The sequence below is a fragment of the Clavelina lepadiformis genome, chromosome 4 (genome assembly GCF_947623445.1).
Source record: "Clavelina lepadiformis chromosome 4, kaClaLepa1.1, whole genome shotgun sequence".
Classification (NCBI taxonomy): domain Eukaryota; kingdom Metazoa; phylum Chordata; class Ascidiacea; order Aplousobranchia; family Clavelinidae; genus Clavelina; species Clavelina lepadiformis.
Window position 1 is genome coordinate 19,403,404 of NC_135243.1, and position 16,491 is coordinate 19,419,894.

A 16,491-nucleotide genomic window follows, 5' to 3' on the forward strand; every position below is an offset into this window, starting at 1 on the left:
AATGCGAAAACTTCACCATTCTTAAACGTTGAAAATTTTACCATTTTGAAGTATTTTCTAGCAACTTGGGAATTCTTGTTTCAACAGTCTATTTGTGTGAGTTTATCACGACGTATTCCTCCCTGTAAAATAACAACAACCCTTAGTCCTTCCAAAACTTGTTTTTTAGGAAATCGAAAATTTCTCTTTTGGGGACTAATCATGAAAATATTTTTTCCAGCTAATTTAAAATTAATGCATTGACAGGTAAGCGAATTCGGGCAGGCTGCGAGGCCGGCGTTAATTCTAACACTGAACCAACATTGCATGCACTTTCCCAGACCGGGAAGCGAACCCGGGCCGCCTGGGTGAGAGCCAGGAATCCTGACCACTAGACCATCTGGGAACTACGAAAGTCGTGTCTTTGGTCCAGTGAATAATATGCGAAAACTTCACCATTCTTAAACGTTGAAAATTTTACCATTTTGAAGTATTTTCTAGCAACTTGGGAATTCTTGTTTCAACAGTCTATTTGTGTGAGTTTATCACGACGTATTCCTCCCTGTAAAATAACAACAACCCTTAGTCCTTCCAAAACTTGTTTTTTAGGAAATCGAAAATTTCTCTTTTGGGGACTAATAATGAAAATATTTTTTCCAGCTAATTTAAAATTAATGCATTGACAGGTAAGCGAATTCGGGCAGGCTGCGAGGCCGGCGTTAATTCTAACACTGAACCAACATTGCATGCACTTTCCCAGACCGGGAATCGAACCCGGGCCGCCTGGGTGAGAGCCAGGAATCCTGACCACTAGACCATCTGGGAACTACGAAAGTCGTGTCTTTGGTCCATTCAATAATATGCGAAAACTTCACCATTCTTAAACGTTGAAAATTTTACCATTTTGAAGTATTTTCTAGCAACTTGGGAATTCTTGTTTCAACAGTCTATTTGTGTGAGTTTATCACGACGTATTCCTCCCTGTAAAATAACAACAACCCTTAGTCCTTCCAAAACTTGTTTTTTAGGAAATCGAAAATTTCTCTTTTGGGGACTAATCATGAAAATATTTTTTCCAGCTAATTCAAAAGTAATGCATTGACAGGTAAGCGATTTCGAGCTGGCTGCGAGGCCGGCGTTAATTCTACCACTGAACCAACATTGCATGCACTTTCCCAGACCGGGAATCGGACCCGGGCCGCCTGGGTGAGAGCCAGGAATCCTGACCACTAGACCATCTGGGAGCTACGAAAGTCGTGTCTTTGGTCCATTCAATAAAATGCGAAAACTTCACCATTCTTAAACGTTGAAAATTTTACCATTTTGAAGTATTTTCTAGCAACTTGGGAATTCTTGTTTCAACAGTCTATTTGTGTGAGTTTATCACGACGTATTCCTCCCTGTAAAATAACAACAACCCTTAGTCCTTCCAAAACTTGTTTTTAAGGAAATCGAAAATTTCTCTTTTGGGGACTAATCATGAAAATATTTTTTCCAGCTAATTCAAAAGTAATGCAATGACAGGTAAGCGATTTCGAGCTGGCTGCGAGGCCGGCGTTAATTCTACCACTGAACCAACATTGCATGCACTTTCCCATACCGGGAATCGGACCCGGGCCGCCTGGGTGAGAGCCAGGAATCCTGACCACTAGACCATCTGGGAGCTACGAAAGTCGTGTCTTTGGTCCATTCAATAAAATGCGAAAACTTCACCATTCTTAAACGTTGAAAATTTTACCATTTTGAAGTATTTTCTAGCAACTTGGGAATTCTTGTTTCAAGAGTCTATTTGTGTGAGTTTATCACGACATATTCCTCCCTGTAAAATAACAACAACCCTTAGTCCTTCCAAAACTTGTTTATTAGGAAATCGAAAATTTCTCTTTTTTAGGATTAACAATGAAAATATTTTTTCCAGCTAATTCAAAATTAATGCATTGACAGGTAAGCGAATTCGGGCTGGCTGCGAAGCCGGCGTTAATTCTAACACTGAACCAACATTGCATGCACTTTCCCAGACCGGGAATCGAACCCGGGCCGCCTGGGTGAGAACCAGTAATCCTGACCACTAGACCATCTGGGAACTACGAAAGTCGTGTCTTTGGTCCAGTGAATAATATGCGAAAACTTCACCATTCTTAAACGTTGAAAATTTTACCATTTTGAAGTATTTTCTAGCAACTTGGGAATTCTTGTTTCAACAGTCTATTTGTGTGAGTTTATCACGACGTATTCCTCCCTGTAAAATAACAACAACCCTTAGTCCTTCCAAAACTTGTTTTTTAGGAAATCGAAAATTTCTCTTTTGGGGACTAATCATGAAAATATTTTTTCCAGCTAATTCAAAAGTAATGCATTGACAGGTAAGCGATTTCGAGCTGGCTGCGAGGCCGGCGTTAATTCTACCACTGAAGCAACATTGCATGCACTTTCCCATACCGGGAATCGGACCCGGGCCGCCTGGGTGAGAGCCAGGAATCCTGACCACTAGACCATCTGGGAACTACGAAAGTCGTGTCTTTGGTCCATTCAATAAAATGCGAAAACTTCACCATTCTTAAACGTTGAAAATTTTACCATTTTGAAGTATTTTCTAGCAACTTGGGAATTCTTGTTTCAACAGTCTATTTGTGTGAGTTTATCACGACGTATTCCTCCCTGTAAAATAACAACAACCCTTAGTCCTTCCAAAACTTGTTTTTTAGGAAATCGAAAATTTCTCTTTTGGGGACTAATCATGAAAATATTTTTTCCAGCTAATTTAAAATTAATGCATTGACAGGTAAGCGAATTCGGGCAGGCTGCGAGGCCGGCGTTAATTCTAACACTGAACCAACATTGCATGCACTTTCCCAGACCGGGAAGCGAACCCGGGCCGCCTGGGTGAGAGCCAGGAATCCTGACCACTAGACCATCTGGGAACTACGAAAGTCGTGTCTTTGGTCCAGTGAATAATATGCGAAAACTTCACCATTCTTAAACGTTGAAAATTTTACCATTTTGAAGTATTTTCTAGCAACTTGGGAATTCTTGTTTCAACAGTCTATTTGTGTGAGTTTATCACGACGTATTCCTCCCTGTAAAATAACAACAACCCTTAGTCCTTCCAAAACTTGTTTTTTAGGAAATCGAAAATTTCTCTTTTGGGGACTAATAATGAAAATATTTTTTCCAGCTAATTTAAAATTAATGCATTGACAGGTAAGCGAATTCGGGCAGGCTGCGAGGCCGGCGTTAATTCTAACACTGAACCAACATTGCATGCACTTTCCCAGACCGGGAATCGAACCCGGGCCGCCTGGGTGAGAGCCAGGAATCCTGACCACTAGACCATCTGGGAACTACGAAAGTCGTGTCTTTGGTCCATTCAATAATATGCGAAAACTTCACCATTCTTAAACGTTGAAAATTTTACCATTTTGAAGTATTTTCTAGCAACTTGGGAATTCTTGTTTCAACAGTCTATTTGTGTGAGTTTATCACGACGTATTCCTCCCTGTAAAATAACAACAACCCTTAGTCCTTCCAAAACTTGTTTTTTAGGAAATCGAAAATTTCTCTTTTGGGGACTAATCATGAAAATATTTTTTCCAGCTAATTTAAAATTAATGCATTGACAGGTAAGCGAATTCGGGCAGGCTGCGAGGCCGGCGTTAATTCTAACACTGAACCAACATTGCATGCACTTTCCCAGACCGGGAAGCGAACCCGGGCCGCCTGGGTGAGAGCCAGGAATCCTGACCACTAGACCATCTGGGAACTACGAAAGTCGTGTCTTTGGTCCAGTGAATAATATGCGAAAACTTCACCATTCTTAAACGTTGAAAATTTTACCATTTTGAAGTATTTTCTAGCAACTTGGGAATTCTTGTTTCAACAGTCTATTTGTGTGAGTTTATCACGACGTATTCCTCCCTGTAAAATAACAACAACCCTTAGTCCTTCCAAAACTTGTTTTTTAGGAAATCGAAAATTTCTCTTTTGGGGACTAATAATGAAAATATTTTTTCCAGCTAATTTAAAATTAATGCATTGACAGGTAAGCGAATTCGGGCAGGCTGCGAGGCCGGCGTTAATTCTAACACTGAACCAACATTGCATGCACTTTCCCAGACCGGGAATCGAACCCGGGCCGCCTGGGTGAGAGCCAAAAATCCTGACCACTAGACCATCTGGGAACTACGAAAGTCGTGTCTTTGGTCCATTCAATAAAATGCGAAAACTTCACCATTCTTAAACGTTGAAAATTTTACCATTTTGAAGTATTTTCTAGCAACTTGGGAATTCTTGTTTCAACAGTCTATTTGTGTGAGTTTATCACGACGTATTCCTCCCTGTAAAATAACAACAACCCTTAGTCCTTCCAAAACTTGTTTTTAAGGAAATCGAAAATTTCTCTTTTGGGGACTAATCATGAAAATATTTTTTCCAGCTAATTCAAAAGTAATGCATTGACAGGTAAGCGATTTCGAGCTGGCTGCGAGGCCGGCGTTAATTCTACCACTGAACCAACATTGCATGCACTTTCCCATACCGGGAATCGGACCCGGGCCGCCTGGGTGAGAGCCAGGAATCCTGACCACTAGACCATCTGGGAGCTACGAAAGTCGTGTCTTTGGTCCATTCAATAAAATGCGAAAACTTCACCATTCTTAAACGTTGAAAATTTTACCATTTTGAAGTATTTTCTAGCAACTTGGGAATTCTTGTTTCAAGAGTCTATTTGTGTGAGTTTATCACGACATATTCCTCCCTGTAAAATAACAACAACCCTTAGTCCTTCCAAAACTTGTTTATTAGGAAATCGAAAATTTCTCTTTTTTAGGATTAACAATGAAAATATTTTTTCCAGCTAATTCAAAATTAATGCATTGACAGGTAAGCGAATTCGGGCTGGCTGCGAAGCCGGCGTTAATTCTAACACTGAACCAACATTGCATGCACTTTCCCAGACCGGGAATCGAACCCGGGCCGCCTGGGTGAGAACCAGTAATCCTGACCACTAGACCATCTGGGAACTACGAAAGTCGTGTCTTTGGTCCAGTGAATAATATGCGAAAACTTCACCATTCTTAAACGTTGAAAATTTTACCATTTTGAAGTATTTTCTAGCAACTTGGGAATTCTTGTTTCAACAGTCTATTTGTGTGAGTTTATCACGACGTATTCCTCCCTGTAAAATAACAACAACCCTTAGTCCTTCCAAAACTTGTTTTTTAGGAAATCGAAAATTTCTCTTTTGGGGACTAATCATGAAAATATTTTTTCCAGCTAATTCAAAAGTAATGCATTGACAGGTAAGCGATTTCGAGCTGGCTGCGAGGCCGGCGTTAATTCTACCACTGAAGCAACATTGCATGCACTTTCCCAGACCGGGAATCGGACCCGGGCCGCCTGGGTGAGAGCCAGGAATCCTGACCACTAGACCATCTGGGAACTACGAAAGTCGTGTCTTTGGTCCATTCAATAAAATGCGAAAACTTCACCATTCTTAAACGTTGAAAATTTTACCATTTTGAAGTATTTTCTAGCAACTTGGGAATTCTTGTTTCAACAGTCTATTTGTGTGAGTTTATCACGACGTATTCCTCCCTGTAAAATAACAACAACCCTTAGTCCTTCCAAAACTTGTTTTTTAGGAAATCGAAAATTTCTCTTTTGGGGACTAATCATGAAAATATTTTTTCCAGCTAATTTAAAATTAATGCATTGACAGGTAAGCGAATTCGGGCAGGCTGCGAGGCCGGCGTTAATTCTAACACTGAACCAACATTGCATGCACTTTCCCAGACCGGGAAGCGAACCCGGGCCGCCTGGGTGAGAGCCAGGAATCCTGACCACTAGACCATCTGGGAACTACGAAAGTCGTGTCTTTGGTCCAGTGAATAATATGCGAAAACTTCACCATTCTTAAACGTTGAAAATTTTACCATTTTGAAGTATTTTCTAGCAACTTGGGAATTCTTGTTTCAACAGTCTATTTGTGTGAGTTTATCACGACGTATTCCTCCCTGTAAAATAACAACAACCCTTAGTCCTTCCAAAACTTGTTTTTTAGGAAATCGAAAATTTCTCTTTTGGGGACTAATAATGAAAATATTTTTTCCAGCTAATTTAAAATTAATGCATTGACAGGTAAGCGAATTCGGGCAGGCTGCGAGGCCGGCGTTAATTCTAACACTGAACCAACATTGCATGCACTTTCCCAGACCGGGAATCGAACCCGGGCCGCCTGGGTGAGAGCCAGGAATCCTGACCACTAGACCATCTGGGAACTACGAAAGTCGTGTCTTTGGTCCATTCAATAATATGCGAAAACTTCACCATTCTTAAACGTTGAAAATTTTACCATTTTGAAGTATTTTCTAGCAACTTGGGAATTCTTGTTTCAACAGTCTATTTGTGTGAGTTTATCACGACGTATTCCTCCCTGTAAAATAACAACAACCCTTAGTCCTTCCAAAACTTGTTTTTTAGGAAATCGAAAATTTCTCTTTTGGGGACTAATCATGAAAATATTTTTTCCAGCTAATTCAAAAGTAATGCATTGACAGGTAAGCGATTTCGAGCTGGCTGCGAGGCCGGCGTTAATTCTACCACTGAACCAACATTGCATGCACTTTCCCAGACCGGGAATCGGACCCGGGCCGCCTGGGTGAGAGCCAGGAATCCTGACCACTAGACCATCTGGGAGCTACGAAAGTCGTGTCTTTGGTCCATTCAATAAAATGCGAAAACTTCACCATTCTTAAACGTTGAAAATTTTACCATTTTGAAGTATTTTCTAGCAACTTGGGAATTCTTGTTTCAACAGTCTATTTGTGTGAGTTTATCACGACGTATTCCTCCCTGTAAAATAACAACAACCCTTAGTCCTTCCAAAACTTGTTTTTTAGGAAATCGAAAATTTCTCTTTTGGGGACTAATCATGAAAATATTTTTTCCAGCTAATTCAAAAGTAATGCATTGACAGGTAAGCGATTTCGAGCTGGCTGCGAGGCCGGCGTTAATTCTACCACTGAACCAACATTGCATGCACTTTCCCATACCGGGAATCGGTCCCGGGCCGCCTGGGTGAGAGCCAGGAATCCTGACCACTAGACCATCTGGGAGCTACGAAAGTCGTGTCTTTGGTCCATTCAATAAAATGCGAAAACTTCACCATTCTTAAACGTTGAAAATTTTACCATTTTGAAGTATTTTCTAGCAACTTGGGAATTCTTGTTTCAAGAGTCTATTTGTGTGAGTTTATCACGACATATTCCTCCCTGTAAAATAACAACAACCCTTAGTCCTTCCAAAACTTGTTTATTAGGAAATCGAAAATTTCTCTTTTTTAGGATTAACAATGAAAATATTTTTTCCAGCTAATTCAAAATTAATGCATTGACAGGTAAGCGAATTCGGGCTGGCTGCGAAGCCGGCGTTAATTCTAACACTGAACCAACATTGCATGCACTTTCCCAGACCGGGAATCGAACCCGGGCCGCCTGGGTGAGAGCCAGGAATCCTGACCACTAGACCATCTGGGAACTACGAAAGTCGTGTCTTTGGTCCAGTGAATAATATGCGAAAACTTCACCATTCTTAAACGTTGAAAATTTTACCATTTTGAAGTATTTTCTAGCAATTTGGGAATTCTTGTTTCAAAAGTCTATTTGTGTGAGTTTATCACGACGTATTCCTCCCTGTAAAATAACAACAACCCTTAGTCCTTCCAAAACTTGTTTTTTAGGAAATCGAAAATTTCTCTTTTGGGGACTAATAATGAAAATATTTTTTCCAGCTAATTTAAAATTAATGCATTGACAGGTAAGCGAATTCGGGCAGGCTGCGAGGCCGGCGTTAATTCTAACACTGAACCAACATTGCATGCACTTTCCCAGACCGGGAATCGAACCCGGGCCGCCTGGGTGAGAGCCAGGAATCCTGACCACTAGACCATCTGGGAACTACGAAAGTCGTGTCTTTGGTCCAGTGAATAAAATGCGAAAACTTCACCATTCTTAAACGTTGAAAATTTTACCATTTTGAAGTATTTTCTAGCAACTTGGGAATTCTTGTTTCAACAGTCTATTTGTGTGAGTTTATGACGACGTATTCCTCCCTGTAAAATAACAACAACCCTTAGTCCTTCCAAAACTTGTTTTTTAGGAAATCGAAAATTTCTCTTTTGGGGACTAATAATGAAAATATTTTTTCCAGCTAATTTAAAATTAATGCATTGACAGGTAAGCGAATTCGGGCAGGCTGCGAGGCCGGCGTTAATTCTAAAACTGAAGCAACATTGCATGCACTTTCCCAGACTGGGAATCGAACGCGGGACGCCTGGGTGAGAGCCAGGAATCCTGACCACTAGACCATCTGGGAACTACGAAAGTCGTATCTTTGGTCCAGTGAATAATATGCGAAAACTTCACCATTCTTAAACGTTGAAAATTTTACCATTTTGAAGTATTTTCTAGCAACTTGGGAATTCTTGTTTCAACAGTCTATTTGTGTGAGTTTATCACGACGTATTCCTCCCTGTAAAATAACAACAACTCTTAGTCCTTCCAAAACTTGTTTTTTAGGAAATCGAAAATTTCTCTTTTGGGGACTAATCATGAAAATATTTTTTCCAGCTAATTCAAAAGTAATGCATTGACAGGTAAGCGATTTCGAGCTGGCTGCGAGGCCGGCGTTAATTCTACCACTGAAGCAACATTGCATGCACTTTCCCAGACCGGGAATCGGACCCGGTACGCCTGGGTGAGAGCCAGGAATCCTGACCACTAGACCATCTGGGAACTACGAAAGTCGTATCTTTGGTCCAGTGAATAAAATGCGAAAACTTCACCATTCTTAAACGTTGAAAATTTTACTATTTTGAAACATTTTCTAGCAACTTGGGAATTCTTGTTTCAAAAGTCTATTTGTGTGAGTTTATCACAACGTATTCCTCCCTGTAAAATAACAACAACCCTTAGTCCTTCCAAAACTTGTTTTTTAGGAAATCGAAAATTTCTCTTTTGGGGACTAATCATGAAAATATTTTTTCCAGCTAATTCAAAATTAATGCATTGATAGGTAAGCGATTTCGGGCAGGCTGCGAGGCCGGCGTTAATTCTACCACTGAACCAACATTGCATGCACTTTCCCAGACCGGTAATCGAACCCGGGCCGCCTGGGTGAGAGCCAGGAATCCTGACCACTAGACCATCTGGGAACTACGAAAGTCGTGTCTTTGGTCCAGTGAATAAAATGCAAAAACTTCACCATTCTTAAACGTTGAAAATTTTACCATTTTGAAGTATTTTCTAGCAACTTGGGAATTCTTGTTTCAAGAGTCTATTTGTGTGAGTTTATCACGACGTATTCCTCCCTGTAAGATAACAACAACCCTTAGTCCTTCCAAAACTTGTTTATTAGGAAATCGAAATTTTCTCTTTTTTAGGACTAACAATGAAAATATTTTTTCCAGCTAATTCAAAATTAATGCATTGACAGGTAAGCGAATTCGGGCTGGCTGCGAGGCCGGCGTTAATTCTACCACTGAACCAACATTGCATGCACTTTCCCAGACCGGGAATCGGACCCGGGCCGCCTGGGTGAGAGCCAGGAATCCTGACCACTAGACCATCTCGGAACTACGAAAGTCGAATCTTTGGTCCAGTGAATAAAATGCAAAAACTTCACCATTCTTAAACGTTGAAAATTTTACCATTTTGAAGCATTTTCTAGCAACTTGGGAATTCTTGTTTCAAGAGTCTATTTGTGTGAGTTTATCACGACGTATTCCTCCCTGTAAAATAACAACAACCCTTAGTCCTTCCAAAACTTGTTTTTTAGGAAATCGAAAATTTCTCTTTTGGGGACTAATCATAAAAATATTTTTTCCAGCTAATTTAAAATTAATGCATTGACAGGTAAGCGAATTCGGGCTGGCTGCGAGGCCGGGGTTAACTCTACCACTGAACCAACATTGCATGCACTTTCCCAGACCGGGAATCGAACACGGGCCGCCTGGGTGAGAACCAGGAATCCTGACCACTAGACCATCTGGGAACTACGAAAGTCGTATCTTTGGTCCAATGAATAATATGCGGAAACTTCACCATTCTTAAACGTTGAAAATTTTACCATTTTGAAGTATTTTCTAGCAACTTGGGAATTCTTGTTTCAACAGTCTATTTGTGTGAGTTTATCACGACGTATTCCTCACTGTAAAATAACAACAACCCTTAGTCCTTCCAAAACTTGTTTTTTAAGAAATCGAAAATTTCTCTTTTGGGGACTAATCATGAAAATATTTTTTCCAGCTAATTTAAAATTAATGCATTGACAGGTAAGCGAATTCGGGCAGGCTGCGAGGCCGGCGTTAATTCTAACACTGAACCAACATTGCATGCACTTTCCCAGGCCGGGAATCGAACCCGGGCCGCCTGGGTGAGAGCCAGGATTCCTGACCACTAGACAATCTGGGAGCTACGAAAGTCGTATCTTTGGTCCAGTGAATAAAATGCGAAAACTTCACCATTCTTAAACGTTGAAAATTTTACCATTTTGAAGCATTTTCTAGCAACTTGGGAATTCTTGTTTCAAAAGTCTATTTGTGTGAGTTTATCACGACGTATTCCTCCCTGTAAAATAACAACAACCCTTAGTCCTTCCAAAACTTGTTTTTTAGGAAATCGAAAATTTCTCTTTTGGGGACTAATAATGAAAATATTTTTTCCAGCTAATTCAAAATTAATGCATTGACAGGTAAGCGAATTCGGGCTGGCTTCGAGGCCGGCGTTAATTCTACCACTGAACCAACATTGCATGCACTTTCCCAGACCGGGAATCGAACCCGGGCCGCCTGGGTGAGAGCCAGGAATCCTGACCACTAGACCATCTGGGAACTACGAAAGTCGTATCTTTGGTCCAGTCAATAATATGCGGAAACTTCACCATTCTTAAACGTTGAAAATTTTACCATTTTGAAGTATTTTCTAGCAACTTGGGAATTCTTGTTTCAAGAGTCTATTTGTGTGAGTTTATCACGACGTATTCCTCCCTGTAAAATAACAACAACCCTTAGTCCTTCCAAAACTTGTTTTCTAGGAAATCGAAAATTTCTCTTCTGGGGACTAATCATGAAAATATTTTTTCCAGCTAATTCAAAATTAATGCATTGACAGGTAAGCGAATTCGGGCTGGCTGCGAGGAGGGCGTTAATTCTACCACTGAACCAACATTGCATGCACTTTCCCAGACCGGGAATCGAACACGGGCCGCCTGGGTGAGAGACAGGAATCCTGACCACTAGACAATCTGGGAGCTACGAAAGTCGTATCTTTGGTCCAGTCAATAATATGACAAAACTTCACCATTCTTAAACGTTGAAAATTTTACCATTTTGAAGTATTTTCTAGCAACTTGGGAATTCTTGTTTCAACAGTCTATTTGTGTGAGTTTATCACGACGTATTCCTTTCTGTAAAATAACAACAACCCTTAGTCCTTCCAAAACTTGTTTTTTAGGAAATCGAAAATTTCTCTTTTGGGGACTAATCATGAAAATATATTTTCCAGCTAATTTAAAAGTAATGCATTGACAGGTAAACGATTTCGAGCTGGCTGCGAGGCCGGCGTTAATTATACCACTGAAGCAACATTGCATGCACTTTCCCAGACCGGAAATCGGACCCGGGCCGCCTGGGTGAGAGCCAGGAATCCTGACCACTAGACCATCTGGGAGCTACGAAAGTCGTGTCTTTGGTCCATTCAATAAAATTCGAAAACTTCACCATTCTTAAACGTTGAAAATTTTACCATTTTGAAGTATTTTCTAGCAACTTGGGAATTCTTGTTTCAACAGTCTATTTGTGTGAGTTTATCACGACGTATTCCTCCCTGTAAGATAACAACAACCCTTAGTCCTTCCAAAACTTGTTTATTAGGAAATCGAAATTTTCTCTTTTTTAGGACTAACAATGAAAATATTTTTTCCAGCTAATTCAAAATTAATGCATTGACAGGTAAGCGAATTCGGGCTGGCTGCGAGGCCGGCGTTAATTCTACCACTGAACCAACATTGCATGCACTTTCCCAGACCGGGAATCGAACCCGGGCCGCCTGGATGAGAGCCAGGAATCCTGACCACTAGACCATCTCGGAACTACGAAAGTCGAATCTTTGGTCCAGTGAATAAAATGCAAAAACTTCACCATTCTTAAACGTTGAAAATTTTACCATTTTGAAGCATTTTCAAGCAACTTGGGAATTCTTGTTTCAAACGTCTATTTGTGTGAGTTTATCACGACGTATTCCTCCCTGTAAAATAACAACAACCCTTAGTCCTTCCAAAACTTGTTTTTTAGGAAATCGAAAATTTCTCTTTTGGGGACTAATCATGAAAATATTTTTTCCAGCTAATTTAAAATTACTGCATTGACAGGTAAGCGAATTCGGGCAGGCTGCGAGGCCGGCGTTAATTCTAACACTGAACCAACATTGCATGCACTTTCCCAGGCCGGGAATCGAACCCGGGCCGCCTGGGTGAGAACCAGGAATCCTAACCACTAGACAATCTGGGAGCTACGAAAGTCGTATCTTTGGTCCAGTGAATAAAATGCGAAAACTTCACCATTCTTAAACGTTGAAAATTTTACCATTTTGAAGCATTTTCTAGCAACTTGGGAATTCTTGTTTCAAAAGTCTATTTGTGTGAGTTTATCACGACGTATTCCTCCCTGTAAAATAACAACAACCCTTAGTCCTTCCAAAACTTGTTTTTTAGGAAATCGAAAATTTCTCTTTTGGGGACTATTCATAAAAATATTTTTTCCAGCTAATTTAAAATTAATGCATTGACAGGTAAGCGAATTCGGGCTGGCTGCGAGGCCGGCTTTAATTCTAACACTGAACCAACATTGCATGCACTTTCCCAGACTGGGAATAGAACCCGGGCCGCCTGGGTGAGGGCCAGGAATCCTGACCACTAGACCATCTGGGAACTACGAAAGTCGTATCTTTGGTCCAGTGAATAAAATGCGAAAACTTCACCATTCTTAAACGTTGAAAATTTTACCATTTTGAAGCATTTTCTAGCAACTTGGGCATTCTTGTTTCAAAAGTCTATTTGTGTGAGTTTATCACGACGTATTCCTCCCTGTAAAATAACAACAAACCTTAGTCCTTCCAAAACTTGTTTTTTAGGAAATCGAAAATTTCTCTTTTGGGGACTAATAATGAAAATATTTTTTCCAGCTAGTTTAAAAGTAATGCATTGACAGGTAAGCGAAATCGGGCAGGTTGCGAGGCCGGCTTTAATTCTAACACTGAACCAACATTGCATGCACCTTCCCAGACTGGGAATCGATCCCGGGCCGCCTGGGTGAGAGCCAGGAATCCTGACCACTAGACCATCTGGGAACTACGGAAGTCGTATCTTTATCCAGTGAATAAAATGCGAAAACTTCACCATTCTTAAACGTTGAAAATTTTACCATTTTGAAGCATTTTCTAGCAACTTGGGAATTTTTGTTTCAAAAGTCTATTTGTGTGAGTTTATCACGACGTATTCCTCCCTGTAAAATAACAACAACCCTTAGTCCTTCCAAAACTTGTTTTTTAGGAATTCGAAAATTTCTCTTTTGGGGAGTAATCATAAAAATATTTTTTCCAGCTAATTTAAAATTAATGCATTGACAGGTAAGCGATTTCGGGCAGGCTGCGAGGCCGGCGTTAATTCTACTACTGAACCAAAAGTGCGTGCACTTTCCTAGACCGGGAATCGAACACGGGCTGCCTGGGTGAGAGCCAGGAGTCCTGACCACTAAACCATCTGGAAGCTACTAAAGTCGTGTCTTTGGTCCATTCAATAAAATGCGAAAACTTCACCATTCTTAAACGTTGAAAATTTTACCATTTTGAAGTATTTTCTAGCAACTTGGGAATTCTTGTTTCAAGAGTCTATTTGTGTGAGTTTATCACGACGTATTCCTCCCTGTAAAATAACAACAACCCTTAGTCCTTCCAAAACTTGTTTTTTAGGAAATCGAAAATTTCTCTTTTGGGGACTAATCATGAAAATATTTTTTCCAGCTAATTCAAAATTAATGCATTGATAGGTAAGCGATTTCGGGCTGGCTGCGAGGCCGGCGTTAATTCTACCACTGAACCAACATTGCATGCACTTTCCCAGACCGGGAATCGAACACGGGCCGCCTGGGTGAGAGCCAGGAATCCTGACCACTAAACCATCTGGGAACTACGAAAGTCGTATCTTTGGTCCATTGAATAAAATGCGGAAACTTCACCATTCTTAAACTTTGAAAATTTTACCATTTTGAAGTATTTTCTAGCAACTTGGGAATTCTTGTTTCAAGAGTCTATTTGTGTGTGTCTATCACGACGTATTCCTCCCTGTAAAATAACAACAACCCTTAGTCCTTCCAAAACTTGTTTTTTAGGAAATCGAAAATTTCTCTTTTGGGGACTAATCATGAAAATATTTTTTCCAGCTAATTCAAAATTAATGCATTGATAGGTAAGCGAATTCGGGCTGGCTGCGAGGCCGGCGTTAATTCTACCACTGAACCAACATTGCATGCACTTTCCCAGACCGGGAATCGCACCCGGGCCGCCTGGGTGAGAGCCAGGAATCCTGACCACTAGACCATCTGGGAACTACGAAAGTCGTATCTTTGGTCCAGCGAATAAAATGCCAAAATTTACCATACTTTAACGTTGAAAATATTTGCCTTTTCGAAGTATTTTCTAGCAACTTAGGATTTTATTTTTCGGTAGTTCGTTGGCAAGGCACGTTTGTAATGGAAGTTTTTCTTGCGTTCTGATTTTGAGTGCTTACTGGGTACAAAAGTCAGCCTTCTCGAGGATTCTGAACTTTCAGTTATTGCGTCTTTAGTTCACGTTATGCGCCATATCAGTAACTAGATTACCATCTCTACCTACTAATGCCAGGTAGGTGCACACTTTAACTACACATCTACATTTCTATATGACTATATTTCAGTTGCAGTATTGTACCGTTAATCTCGCTTTTTGATCAGGCAAAATGAAATACGCTATCGGGGACACTTCCCTCAGTTACCGCTCGGTATCCAAGGCAATGCCACCAGTACCACTAGGAATCCGAGTCACATGCATCTGATAATGCTAGGTATCTGAGACACATGTCTCGAGGCAGGTGAGTTGTTACGACCCCTCCTCCCGGTAGGGATCCGGCTTGTTTCCTCGTCAATCCTTTTATGATCAGCGACGTGCAATCATAAGCTTTCAGGTCCTCGACTGGGGATGCAAGTTCAGCATTACAATAATCTCTAGGCAAACGAATAGTGGTATCGTATTTAATAATTTCGGCAGGTGTGCATTTCAAATGTAGTTTAATTGCCACTGGAAGTCCAAGCAACACAGTTGCTTAATAGTCATACTATTGCTTTATGTCAAAGTGCGTAGATAGAATCATTTTAGCGGAGCGTTTAGCCAAGCCGTCGGATGACTGGTAAAACACGCACGTATAAATTTGCGGGTCTAGGTCTAGTGGACAACCATAGTTCTATAAAAAGTCTAATGTATTTGTGTACTAGACCCCAGTTAATCAAATTGTGACGCCATTTTTCCGCACTGGACCTAAATTTGCCGGAACCCCAAAAATGAACAGAATTTTTTGAAAGTATCGGACTTGAATGGATTTCCTTGGTTGGTGGTGATGAAGGAGTGAGCACCGAACTCGGAAACCCAATGTTTGTAGAAGCTTTAGTTTGTAATTTTAGCAGACATGTCTTTAGTGGGACGACCTCTACCCACTTAAAGAACTGGTTAACAGAGACTTCCGTATCAAATAGCTGAACCCATTACAAGCAGGTAGGGGTTCAGCAGTATCAATGTGGGCATGGCTGTGCAGAGGTGTTGCACTGCTTGTCAGTCTTAACTTATGATATTCGGACTTAATGTACCTGCCGAATTAATGATCTGACTCCGTGGTTGCGTGCGGTTAGAATTCTCTAACCTCTTACTAGCCGAAAGCTCTTACGTTATTACAGATACAGTTTATCAGAAACGATCCTTTATTGTAGGAACTGTACAGGTTCCGAATATGACACAATCTCAAACTTAGCATTCACCATTTAAAACATGTCTAACGAATTACAATTAACACGACTAACGTAATACGTTCGTACGATTCTGTATCTCTGTCTGCGCTTTTACTCGCGTGTCAGTTCGAGTTTATAAAGCGGAGCGATGTGAGCGGAAGTATTCAACACAAAATACACGAACATTTCAGAATGCGCGAACGATAAAATCACGCGTTGGGCAATGGGGATTATTGTCAGTTAAAACTCGGATGTTATGATATCACCTGGTAACGTACTAAACGGCGCTTTCACATGAAGTTATTTAGAGAAAGTTTCCAAATATTAAGCGACAATTGCAGTTTCATCAATAAACAATATTTCAATAAATAACTGGCAAATACTTTCCCACGAATGATATAAAGGTATTAAAAATGCCTCCCACGCCA

At 40.5% G+C, this 16,491-nt stretch overlaps 23 non-coding genes across 23 annotated transcripts; all 23 read right to left on the bottom strand.

Moving 5' to 3' along the window:
- Window positions 1-313: 313 nt before the first annotated feature.
- Window positions 314-385, bottom strand: Trnae-cuc (transfer RNA glutamic acid (anticodon CUC)). Its single transcript has one exon. It is a non-coding gene; the product is annotated as a tRNA-Glu (tRNA).
- A 347-nt stretch (window positions 386-732) lies between these two features.
- Trnae-cuc (transfer RNA glutamic acid (anticodon CUC)) lies at window positions 733-804 on the bottom strand. The gene has a single exon. It is a non-coding gene; the product is annotated as a tRNA-Glu (tRNA).
- A 347-nt stretch (window positions 805-1,151) lies between these two features.
- On the bottom strand, window positions 1,152-1,223 carry Trnae-cuc (transfer RNA glutamic acid (anticodon CUC)). Its single transcript has one exon. It is a non-coding gene; the product is annotated as a tRNA-Glu (tRNA).
- A 767-nt stretch (window positions 1,224-1,990) lies between these two features.
- Trnae-cuc (transfer RNA glutamic acid (anticodon CUC)) lies at window positions 1,991-2,062 on the bottom strand. Its single transcript has one exon. It is a non-coding gene; the product is annotated as a tRNA-Glu (tRNA).
- Window positions 2,063-2,828: 766 nt separating this feature from the next.
- On the bottom strand, window positions 2,829-2,900 carry Trnae-cuc (transfer RNA glutamic acid (anticodon CUC)). Its single transcript has one exon. It is a non-coding gene; the product is annotated as a tRNA-Glu (tRNA).
- A 347-nt stretch (window positions 2,901-3,247) lies between these two features.
- Trnae-cuc (transfer RNA glutamic acid (anticodon CUC)) lies at window positions 3,248-3,319 on the bottom strand. Its single transcript has one exon. It is a non-coding gene; the product is annotated as a tRNA-Glu (tRNA).
- A 347-nt stretch (window positions 3,320-3,666) lies between these two features.
- Window positions 3,667-3,738, bottom strand: Trnae-cuc (transfer RNA glutamic acid (anticodon CUC)). The gene has a single exon. It is a non-coding gene; the product is annotated as a tRNA-Glu (tRNA).
- A 347-nt stretch (window positions 3,739-4,085) lies between these two features.
- On the bottom strand, window positions 4,086-4,157 carry Trnae-cuc (transfer RNA glutamic acid (anticodon CUC)). The gene has a single exon. It is a non-coding gene; the product is annotated as a tRNA-Glu (tRNA).
- Window positions 4,158-4,924: 767 nt separating this feature from the next.
- Trnae-cuc (transfer RNA glutamic acid (anticodon CUC)) lies at window positions 4,925-4,996 on the bottom strand. The gene has a single exon. It is a non-coding gene; the product is annotated as a tRNA-Glu (tRNA).
- A 347-nt stretch (window positions 4,997-5,343) lies between these two features.
- Trnae-cuc (transfer RNA glutamic acid (anticodon CUC)) lies at window positions 5,344-5,415 on the bottom strand. The gene has a single exon. It is a non-coding gene; the product is annotated as a tRNA-Glu (tRNA).
- Window positions 5,416-5,762: 347 nt separating this feature from the next.
- Trnae-cuc (transfer RNA glutamic acid (anticodon CUC)) lies at window positions 5,763-5,834 on the bottom strand. The gene has a single exon. It is a non-coding gene; the product is annotated as a tRNA-Glu (tRNA).
- Window positions 5,835-6,181: 347 nt separating this feature from the next.
- Trnae-cuc (transfer RNA glutamic acid (anticodon CUC)) lies at window positions 6,182-6,253 on the bottom strand. The gene has a single exon. It is a non-coding gene; the product is annotated as a tRNA-Glu (tRNA).
- A 347-nt stretch (window positions 6,254-6,600) lies between these two features.
- On the bottom strand, window positions 6,601-6,672 carry Trnae-cuc (transfer RNA glutamic acid (anticodon CUC)). The gene has a single exon. It is a non-coding gene; the product is annotated as a tRNA-Glu (tRNA).
- A 767-nt stretch (window positions 6,673-7,439) lies between these two features.
- On the bottom strand, window positions 7,440-7,511 carry Trnae-cuc (transfer RNA glutamic acid (anticodon CUC)). The gene has a single exon. It is a non-coding gene; the product is annotated as a tRNA-Glu (tRNA).
- A 347-nt stretch (window positions 7,512-7,858) lies between these two features.
- Window positions 7,859-7,930, bottom strand: Trnae-cuc (transfer RNA glutamic acid (anticodon CUC)). The gene has a single exon. It is a non-coding gene; the product is annotated as a tRNA-Glu (tRNA).
- A 1,185-nt stretch (window positions 7,931-9,115) lies between these two features.
- On the bottom strand, window positions 9,116-9,187 carry Trnae-cuc (transfer RNA glutamic acid (anticodon CUC)). Its single transcript has one exon. It is a non-coding gene; the product is annotated as a tRNA-Glu (tRNA).
- A 767-nt stretch (window positions 9,188-9,954) lies between these two features.
- Trnae-cuc (transfer RNA glutamic acid (anticodon CUC)) lies at window positions 9,955-10,026 on the bottom strand. The gene has a single exon. It is a non-coding gene; the product is annotated as a tRNA-Glu (tRNA).
- Window positions 10,027-10,792: 766 nt separating this feature from the next.
- On the bottom strand, window positions 10,793-10,864 carry Trnae-cuc (transfer RNA glutamic acid (anticodon CUC)). The gene has a single exon. It is a non-coding gene; the product is annotated as a tRNA-Glu (tRNA).
- A 1,186-nt stretch (window positions 10,865-12,050) lies between these two features.
- On the bottom strand, window positions 12,051-12,122 carry Trnae-cuc (transfer RNA glutamic acid (anticodon CUC)). The gene has a single exon. It is a non-coding gene; the product is annotated as a tRNA-Glu (tRNA).
- A 347-nt stretch (window positions 12,123-12,469) lies between these two features.
- Window positions 12,470-12,541, bottom strand: Trnae-cuc (transfer RNA glutamic acid (anticodon CUC)). Its single transcript has one exon. It is a non-coding gene; the product is annotated as a tRNA-Glu (tRNA).
- A 766-nt stretch (window positions 12,542-13,307) lies between these two features.
- Window positions 13,308-13,379, bottom strand: Trnae-cuc (transfer RNA glutamic acid (anticodon CUC)). Its single transcript has one exon. It is a non-coding gene; the product is annotated as a tRNA-Glu (tRNA).
- A 765-nt stretch (window positions 13,380-14,144) lies between these two features.
- On the bottom strand, window positions 14,145-14,216 carry Trnae-cuc (transfer RNA glutamic acid (anticodon CUC)). The gene has a single exon. It is a non-coding gene; the product is annotated as a tRNA-Glu (tRNA).
- Window positions 14,217-14,563: 347 nt separating this feature from the next.
- On the bottom strand, window positions 14,564-14,635 carry Trnae-cuc (transfer RNA glutamic acid (anticodon CUC)). Its single transcript has one exon. It is a non-coding gene; the product is annotated as a tRNA-Glu (tRNA).
- Between the last annotated feature and the right edge of the window lie 1,856 nt (window positions 14,636-16,491).